Raw genomic sequence first — 11,205 nt, 5'->3', positions numbered from 1 at the left:
AGCATATTTAAAATTTGTCAAATTGTAGTATGTGTATTTTGATTGTGGAATAAGGAAAACGAAATTATTCGTACAACTTATTGGATTAATTTGTATAGAAGCTTTACAAGAGTACAACGTAGATATTTTTCAGAATATCATTAACTTGAATATCAATTTAACGTAAGCCAATTTCTCTTTTATAACACGTACTGCTGAAAGACCATTTCTGACAATGAAATGTTAAAAAAACAGAAATAGTGCGTCTGAAAAGCGCTTAAACGAAATGTTTGGCATAATCGCCAAACATTTCGTTTGGCGATTATGGGAAACTGGGGATGGCGATAACTGGGAAAATATATTTGTTTGGACAAAAGAAATCCTTTTAATCTTGCAAAAAAAAAAAAGAAGAAGAAAATGAATACAACTTTATAAAATGTAATGTGTACAAAATTTTTCATTTTGCTACGTTCGCGGCTTTAATTCTTTCAGATTGTGTGACTGTATTTCCACTTACGGTGGATTCGCTTTGTTTCTGTTTCTTAGTAACCTCTCCGAAATGTCCATTAATTTTTTTCATTGTAAATACGATAGGTGAGGAAATAAAATGACACGAATATATAAGTGCGCTGTTTCACCTAAAGTTTGTGAAGATGAAAAAAAGAAAAGGATTTTATGAATAAATTTTTAAAATTCGGGTTATTTTTTCCTGAAAAATCTGATGTAGTGAACTTTTGGCTATTGCAATCTCTTAAGTCGATCCGTTTAGGGTTCGTTACAATGGGGTTTAACTGCATAAGTATCATCTATATTATATTTATTCATACGCGAAAACAACTTTTAAATTAACTTGAAAAAAATCAAATTGTTTTCTCGCCTCTAGTGTTGCATTATTAAGAAACGGTCTACTCGACAAAAAAAAAAAAAGTCTGAGTAAAATACATTCATTTCTCGCGCTGCCAGCTGGAATAAAAAAAAAAGTGGAATTTTTGTCGTTAGGAAGATCACTCAAGGATAACAACTGACCTAAATGTCTGATGACCTGTGATGAGTAATTCTCATTCAAAAACAATTTTAAAATCTTTTTCCAGAAGAAATATTTATGTCCAGCAAAATATATTTTTTTTATATCTATTCTTTTTAGCGAAGCGTTTTCTACTATATTGCAACAAAGCAGTAATTTTCGAATAATGAGTGTGTATGTGTTTTGTCTCTCCTCTTTTTTTTTTTTTTTTTTACAGTTTTAACTTTTAAAGCAGAAATTTTGAACACTAATGTTATTTTGGTACATTTCAAATAAGTCACAGAAATCATCAAAATTATCTTTTAATGAAGATCCGAAACTGATATATCCGCTCGACTTAATGGTAAATAAACACTTCGTACGGAGAAACTATGAATTAAATGATTATGTAGTCTGTTCAAGCCTATTAAACTATTTCGTCCTTGTTCGTGGCTTATCCATTACGAACTTCAAAATAAAGCACGAAATACATATTCGATCGTATTAAAATTATGTCCTTTATTTCTGCAGAAAAAGGATAAAATATTCCGGAAATAATTAAAAGAAAATCGCTTTTACAGCAGTAAATATTTATTATTTATGTACGCTTCTTAAAACTACTATGATATTTTCCTCTATAAACGATTACTGAGACAGCATTTGTCACTAATCCAAGGGTGTCAACTAGGACTGGGCGATATATCGTCATATATCGATATCTATCTATCACCGTGGTAACGATATTTAGATTTCTATCCGTTTGATATATCGCTTGAAACGAAAATACGGGACATAATTACGGAGAAATTGAAATACTAGCTCAAAAATACATAATTTTTGATAGTTCTGTGTGAATTAACAGGGCCGCCGAAGGTCAAGGTGGGCCCATTGTGAGTTTGGTCCCCGGATCCCATCCCCCTATAAAGTTTTTAAAAGCGTGGCCCTTCTAAGGACCGTCCCCTAGTTTCTGACAAGGCTGATATGGCCTCCCGTGGACCCTGAAAAGTGAATGCGTGTTGGTTAAAAAAGCATCTTAATGCAACAATTAAAAATTAACCAATTGAGGTATCAACACGATTCATAATTCTAATTAAACGTAAATCATTGATATTACGCTGAATAAAACGTTTGCGAAAAATATTGAAAAGAAATATTTGTATTAAAAAAAATGAAAAACGAAAAAAAAACCTATAATGAGACTACTTCTGTCGTATATTTATCTCATTAGCGGGAGCGTAAGTCATCCCTTACCGCATAAGCTGAACGAATACAACTTATAAGTTCCGAATTAAGAGGGAAAATACTGACTTCGTTCATAACACACGGCACCACTTGAAACGGAATTCAAGTACATATACCAATTTTAAATCGTCATCGCTGGCAACTCGGACGGAACGAAATTGAAACTGAAACTTCCGATATCCCTGTTGTCGCCAAACAGTTTCTATGCATGTGCAGACACAGTATTTTTTGTGTAAGTTTTACGCATTTACGTATTTGGGGTGAAATGATTATACGAATGCAAATTCTAGCTTGCACGGACATAGGTTTCTTTGTGAAAGTTCTCCGTATTTACGTACTTGGGGTTTTTCGACTTATCAAACATAGATTACGGAATTGGGGTAGCATATATTAGGATTTCCGGTTCGCTGCGAAACATCGATTGTCGTAGAAAACCGAAAATAAACTTGCATTTCTGAACTTGTATGGTTTTTGCGAATTATGTAAAGGAAGAAAATTGTAATGTGTAGATGATTTAAATATGGATGTTACCTCCCCTCGAAAGTTTCCATGGCACTTCCCCCCTAAAAATGTTATTTCCCATTAATGAGATCTGTTTCAAAAAAACTTGAAAACTTTCAAGTACCCTTTGTAAAATTTCAACAATTTGGTCTGTGCTTGTGACCCCCCTCACCACATGAGCGGGGAGAGGGTCGTTGTAGAGAATATTATTGAAAAAATTACAGAAATACTACTTCCCAGGGCTTTTATCAATTGCAGATCTTGATATGCATAGATATATGTCCAAGTGAATCCCCCCTCCCTAGAGATGATTTCCTGAATTGAAACGAACCCTCCCCCCGAAAATAAACATGACATCTCATTAAAGAGACTAAAATCTGTTTAAAAAACCTTCATTAATTATTTCAGTGGTAAAGTCTGTCTCATGCCCCCCCCCCCTCCTCCCCTCTAATGAAGGGCACTTCTACTTCAGCTATTATAATTAGAATAAATTACTGAAATATTTACGGATCAAGATTTAGGATGACTTTTCTCTACTGCAGATCATGTAACTACGAGTGCCAATTATCCCCAAGAGCGTCACCTCCCCCCCCCCCACAAAAAAAACCAGGATCCTCAAAAAAAAAAAAAAAAAAAGGCTAAATCCTTTTCAAATAGCATCTCTGATTCTTTCAGTTACATAGTCTGCCTCAACCCCCCCCCCCCCTGGGCATATCCCTGCTTTAGCAATTATTATTGGGATAAATTACTTTAATATTTAGCTTTCAAAATGTCCGATGGCTTCCTTCTATTGCAGATCTCAATGTACAAATAATGTAGTTAGGGAAGCACATCCCCCCAACTGTGACGACACCCCTCAATTGTACTGAGCGTGCCCCCCTCCCCCGAAAAAAACAGCCTCCCCTAGTGAGGAGAGTCTAAAATCCTTTAAAAATAACTCCTGTGATAGTTTCAGTGGCATTGTCAGCCTCATGCCCCCTTCCCTTCAAATGGGCACCCCAGCTTTATCATTAGAATAAATTGCTGGAATATTTACATTTCAAGATTTTCGTAGGGTTTTCTCTATTGCAAATCTAAATATATAGATCATGATGCTAGGGCTGCCAATCCCTAATAAGTGCAATGCCCCCCCCCCTCATTTTTAATTTTACCGAGACCCCCCCTCCAAAAAAAAAAAACAACAAGAGTCCCTACTTAAGAGACTAAAATATTTTTTAAATAAGTTCCCTGATAATTTCAATGGCATAGTCAACTTAAAAACTTCCCCCCTCCCCTACGGAATGTTTACCCTGCTCTAGCATTATTATTCGCTTAAATTGCTGGAACATTTGCTTATCAAGATGTTCGATGACTTTTCTGTTTTGCAGACCTTATATTGTATGTGATGTAGCTGGGGTGTCAACTTCCCTCACCAAGTGCGGTGGCTCCCCTCAATTTTATCACCCCCCCCCCCTAAGCAAAAGAAAAACGCCACCATCTTTTTAATGGATTAAAATCCTTCTGTAAAAAAATTAACGTCATTGTCTGCGTCATGACCTCTATTCCGCCTGCAAGGACTGTTATTATTCTTATATATTGCTATTATTATTCGCATAAATCCCTCTCCCGTCTCAAATTTATCGTGCTTCCCCCAAAACGCGACCTTTTATTGAAGAGACTAAACTCCTTTTAAAATAACTTCTCTGATAATTTCAATTGTATACTAAGCATCACCCCCCCCCCCCCCAATGGGCACGCCTGCTTTAGCTATTATTATTCGAATACACCGATGGAATATTTTCTTTTCAAGATGACCAATGGCGTTTCTCTGGAGCAGATGATGTAATTAGGTGTGCCCATTCCCCCCGACTGCGATGGCACCCCTCAATTTTACCAAGTCCCCTTTTCCCTCAAGAATTACGACCCACTAATAAGACTTTAAATTCTTCCAAAGCAATTTCTCCAAACGTTTCTGTGGTATAATCTGCCTCATGTCCCCCCCCCCCCCCTGCCCCTCTGACACAAACACATGAGAATCCTTGCTATAGCAATGTTATTAGAATAAATTACTAAAATATTTATTCATCAAGATGGTTTATGGCTTTTCTCTGATGCAGATACTTATATAATAGGCTTTGCAGTCCCCTCCCCATAAAATGTAGAATTTAACGAACTAAATATATCGATACATCGAAATTTTCAGAGCGATATATCGCGGTATTAAAATTCTGATATCGTCCAGCCCTTGTGCCCATAAGCAGTGGGGAGTCATTCAGGCCCGGACTGGCTCCTTCTGGGATGGTCGGCTAGGTACTGGAAAGGCGCCCCCTGGTATGTGGGTTACGGGGAAAATGTGAGAAAGTTGCTGTTTCAAAAATTGCTTTTTCCTTTTGGACATGTTAAATAATAAAACTAAAGTTAAATTTATGTATAAAAAAAACATGTGTTTGAAGTTTTACTTGACTTACCCTTTAGCGAAACGAAATTTCATCCCATTTTTACAAAATCTATTAAAGGTGCGTTATTTTATTTATCATTATTTCTGAATTGAACGTTTTTCTGTCTTTTTCCTTTATTTTATTTATTTATTTATTTTTTATTTTATTTACCTAGTAAGCGGAGACTTTGTGTAGAAGGATTGTGATGCAGGGCCAGGGTTGGAAAGGTTTTTCCCACCACCGGTATTTACCGTCCTGGGAAATACTGTGTTTTTCCCGTAAGGGAAAAACTGATTATAAAAAATATAAGTTCAAAACAATCTTTCAAAGTATCAAAATTGAGTTCTAAGTTAACAATGGCTTGAAAGACAATACACAAATTACAAATCATAATCGTATTCATATTCTTCGTCTTCTACTTCCACATTGGACCTTAGCATCATATAACAAAACACTAATTTAGAGACCTTTTGCAAATTTTATTTAAATTTAACACAAATTATTTGTTGCTGCTCTTGATAACCCTGATATTTTTAAGTTTAAAAATTTTATTTTATTGTGATCAAAATATTTATTTAGGAAATTAATAATTGATAAAAAAAAAAACAGTGTGAGCAAATTTTATGTTACATGCAATAGTTCTTATTTATTTATATTCCTTTCCTACAAAATAATTTTAAACTCAAGGGGAATTTGTAATAACTATTTATTTCTAACCTTCATTCTACACATCAGATTCAGATAGCCAAAATATTCTTTACATATTGTTATTTAGAAGTTCTCTCGGTATTTACCATTTCTTCCCAGTATTTCCCAGCGGGATGAAACGAACAAGTTTTGGACGGGAAAAAGCCAACCCTCTGTGCAGGGCCACCTTTTTCAGCGGAGTAGGGTAGACCGGGTCACGTTTACGCAGTGCCCGTTTTTCAAAACGAATTATAACCTGGAGGGCCAACAGTCATAACAAATTGATGTTGCTCCCTAGCAAATATCCTCACAAGGTTTTGAGCATCAGTCGAGCTTCGGTCAATGTTGCCAGATGGTCACATCCAGATTTCCCCGATTCCCTTCCTACTTTTCCCCAAAAAGCGATGTTTTCTATCAAAATTCCCCAAATTCAAAAAATATTTTTCCACTAATATTTTCATAAAATGAATCGACTTCCTTTAATATTTTTGTTTCCTAAAAATTTTTTTTCCCCCAAATAGCCAAGTTTTCTTATAAAATTCCCCAACTTTTTTTTCTTCTCATTTTCACTTTTTTTTTTTTTTTTTTTTGTCTTCTTTACCTTTATTTTTCTTTATCTTTATCTTCTTTACTAATAATAAAGCTGAAAGTCTCTCTGTCTGGATATCTCTCTGTCTGTCAGGATCTCTGTGACGCGCATAGCGCCTAGACGCCGTTACGCCGATTTTCATGAAGTTTGGCACAAAATTAGTTTGTAACATAGGGGTGTGCACCTCGAAGCGATTTTTCGAAAATTCGATTTTGTTCTTTTTTTATTCCAATTTTAAGAACATTTTCCCGTGCAAAATTATCATAAGATGGACGAGTAAATTACCAAGCTATCATAACGTGGAACCGTAACGTGGGCAAGCCAATTGGCAAAAAATTCATCATGCATTATTTGTAAATATATATTTGTAAATATACAAGGGAACCAAAACACCTTTTAATTTTCTACTGCGGGCAAAGCCGTGCGGGTGCCACTAGTCATAAATACAAGCGCCTGCCCGAAAGATAAAAAATAGCTAAATGTTTTTCTTTCTACTCGCATTTACTACTCTGCTTCTGTATGTACATTTAAACTATGATTTTTTTTTTATATATTTATCCAAGAACATTCTTCATCACGCTTATTTTTACCAGTTTCACGTATCAACTAGTTACTCACGCAGAACATTAATGCGAATTCCGTAGCATAATATTCCACATAATGCGAAATGCGAATTCCATAAAGTTGATCAAAGCTAAATCAACGCTGTTTGATACAAACAATGTAATTACTTCTTTTCGTGAAATCTCAATACGAAAAAAATTCTTTTTTCCCCGAGGTTTTTTCTTTAACCAGGTTTCCTCCCCCCCCCAAAAAAAAAATTCCCCAAAGAATTCCCCTCAAAACTCATTTCCCCAAAATTTCCCCAGAGATCACCAAATTTCCCCAAAATGGGGAAATTTCCCCCAATCTGGCAACACTGGCTTCGGTCTAGCATGCAGAAAGAATTATCGGTTTTCTACCAAGTCGAGTAAATTTTGAGTTGAACGGTTTGAGGCTTATTGTGAATAAATAATACTTAGTTAAGAAAGAACAAATATATAAAAATTAGCAGAATTTTATCCTTTTTTGGGAATTGTATTTGTATGAACTGTAATGTTATTAACTTTATTTGCACGTTAAAAATAAATCCAAGCTTGGCGGCGGGGCAAGTTCACGCGTTGACGTCTGAGCACCTTAAAGCCTTGGTTTCCTAGAAGCGAATCGCTGATCTTCGACGTCGCTCATCGACGTAACGCTAAAATCAAAGTCAAGTGGATTCCGACGTGACCACTCAGAACGCCCTCGGGCGCTCATGAGCAGAAGAATCAAATTTTCGCCTCGGCGAGGAACGACGCCGACGCTAAGCGTGTTCGCTTCTAGGAAACCAATGCTTTACACACGTTTTTATACTGTGTCTTACTTCTAAACGTGCCCTGACGCTTTTTTCGCTCCAAGTTGTCTCAAAACTTTTTAGCATCATCAGGCTATTTAGTTTTGAAAATCACTGTTTTAATTTTTAATTGAGTTACAAATTCGTATCTTATAACTTACAATCACGTAGTGCTGTCTTCATGCCCGTTCAGTTTTTACTATATACACTATTCAGTCTGTAATAGATTTGCTTTATTTTAACGATGGTAAGACATTATGTTCAAAACACTCTTACAGAACCACGTTAGGTGTCAAAATAAATATGCGTAAACGTACACTGTTAAAAAAAACCTGGAAGTTCAGGTAGTTTTCTGACTGATTTTAACAGAATATTTCTGTAATGCTTCAAAACTTATTTTTTCCTTCCAACAACAGAAATATCACGAAAGGAAGTGATGAAAACAGAATTTTTCCATTTCTAGGGTTGCCGCTGTGCTATACTTTGTTAGTATTCTGATTAGCCTTCAAGTTATGATAAACATCGCTTTTTGATAGTACTTATTAAATCGCACTGTTACATGTTGTTAATTAAAAGCTTATTTAGAATAACAACTCAGATGCCGTAGACAAAACAGATAGCTTGCTATTTCATGTCTGGAAAGTAATATACTAGTACAATGTCGAAACTGTTTTTACGCCTTTGGGCTTTGTAAGTTTGGAAAAATGTTTGCGCCATTTTCAGACAGGCAGATGTGTTTTGATCGCCTTGGTGATTTGATGTGGGTTTTACTGAGTCAGTATTAGAATATTATTGCGGTGTATTATTTTGCTCAATACTTCGAAATTCTATTCGTTAGACGACGTTCGTCGTCGTCGACGACTATTCTATTCGTTAGTCATATTGTGTGTTCTAGCGGTGAGAATAGTTTTAGGATCTCGTGTTATCCATTTAAAATAAAGGCTATTGGATTACTTGTGTCCAGATGCAAAGGAGACACTTAAATTTAGCACCGCTGGTCACATGTAAGTATTATTGAATATCTTTGTACATGTTAATATACAAATGTATTTTTCTTGTTAATGTGCATTTGATAGAATTCCGATGGTAGCTGATTTAGAAATTATAGAACTATTATAACGTTACTGTTTTTGCTCTAACGCGTTGTATTCTTGAAAGTCATTAAAAAGTTAAATGGTCAACATTTCGTATCAACCGGAGATTATCGTGGTGTGCGAGCAAGACAGAAAAAATCACTCAGTTTTTTTTTTTTGACACATTGAAGGTAAACATTTTGAATCTCTAAATAAAAGTATTTCTTGCTGTTATATTTTTTGCGAAAAGGCATAGTAGATTGTTAATCTTTGAAAATACAATTACAATTTTGACAAGAATAAGTTTTCTTGACTATTTAGAAATCTGGAAACATTCATTACTCATTTCGGGATTTCATTTATAATAAAAAATATAAATTAGTTAATTTATTTCCTTAGGATCTCATCCAACAACTTATTTGAGATTATTGCAAGTTCCTTGTAAAAACATTTCGGGTAAAACGAACTGATTGATATGTTTAGCCTAAGTATAATGCTTATGCACTAAAAATCTATGTTGCTATTCCAATCAGTGAAAAATGCGGAAATCACTTAGGGGGGGGGGGGATATACATCATCTGAGCAAAAAATTCTTCACGTGTATGTCAATGATTCTGTTTTTAAACACAGTAAATTGGTATGCGGTACTCTCCATCAGGTATATTATTCCATGATAAAGTTAACCGGTTTTTGATGGTATTTTATTTGACTCATTCTGCAAATAAAAATATTCTATTTTTCAAGTATGCTTTTCCATGCCACGCCAGAAGAATATGTACGAGGAGATGTGGAAGGAAATATCGAACAGTATCAGCATCAAAAATTGGTGTTATATTTAAATCCACTAATTTCCTTGCTAGTACTTTTCGATTATTTTTATTCATCTGAAGGTGCAAATTTCGAGATAGATGCCTTGAAAGGTAAGTTATCAAGCAAAAATTTCACTTAAAATATATGAGTAATAAATACAAATTTAAAAAATAATAGTTTTTGAATAGTTAACTATTTTTCTATTATATATCATTTTAAACATAGGAGAGAAAAACGAGAATGAAATTTCAGTAAAATATGTGAAAATGAGAAACGAAAAAATAGCGTAACGAAAAATCAAGAACCGAAAGTTCTGTAAAGACACAGAAAATATAAAAACGGAAAAATAGATGAACGGAAAATTTAAAAACGGAAAAATAGATCAACGGAAAGAAGAGAAATGGAATTTTCGTTAAATCACGGAAAATTTATAAATGGAAGAACAGAACTAAACGGAGAAATGAGAAATGGAACTTCTGTTAAGTCACGGAAAATAATTTAACGGAAACGTAATATTTACGGCAACTTTGCTGCCGGTACTTTATCCGTTATTTTCAGGAAATTTTTTTAACAGTGTACCCCGTGTCCGGGGTAAGTTTACGCAACCGAATTGAACTTAAAAATAATTTTTTTAACGGTTAAAAACAAACTGAGCAACAATGAATATACTAATCTTGACTCCATTAAATGCTTCATAAAATCGCAATGCCTGAAATTTCCTAAGTTAAAACATAGAATTTAGAAAATGCTTTGAAAAAATTCTGCGTAAAAGCCTTCTGAAAGTGCCTAAGTGAAATTTTTGAAAATCAGATATAAAGTTCTGCATTTTTAGGCCTAATAGGGGGGGGGGGGGGAGCTTAGTCTCTAAGAGGGAGACCCTTATCATCTCCGTGGGTGAGCCACTGTTGGAAGGGGCTGAGTTTCTTTTTATCACACGCTATTTTAAGCTTAAAACAATGCATTAATAGTAGAAAAATTATCATACCTTTTTTACTTCATCTTGTCACTATTTTGTCCCAATGTATCTATCTTTTAATTTCCATAATAAAAATTATAGTTAGCTTGCACCAGGCCCGGACTGGCCAGGTCGGCTAGTCGGCGATCGCCGAGGGCCCCCAAGCTAGAAAGGGCCTCCAAATGAAGCAAAAAAAAAAAAAAAAAAAAAATGTAGCAAAAAATGATTTTACAATTCTTTGATTTCCTTGTAACTATTTCAATCTGTTTCCTTATACGTTTTGCCAGGATCAGGGCATGATTACTGAATGGACCAACAAGACTGTTGTCTAGGACCCTTGCTTTTTAGGGGCCCCCCAATGGGTAAAGTTGTTTTAGCTAATGACTAAAAGTAAGATTTGACTGCATAGCGGCTTCAAAAAATCTTTGCTTAGAACCTTCCTATATCTTTAATCAGGCCCTGTACGGGATGCTTTTGATCAGTCTTTCTAGTTTTATACAAATAGCACACTGGGCCTAATTAAAGCCAGGTAGAGCCCCGGGGCAAACATTAATTTTAAGTTAGGGCCCCCTAGGGC

This window comes from Uloborus diversus, chromosome 3 (genome assembly GCF_026930045.1).
Source record: "Uloborus diversus isolate 005 chromosome 3, Udiv.v.3.1, whole genome shotgun sequence".
NCBI lineage: Eukaryota > Metazoa > Arthropoda > Arachnida > Araneae > Uloboridae > Uloborus > Uloborus diversus.
This window is presented reverse-complemented; position numbering follows the sequence as displayed.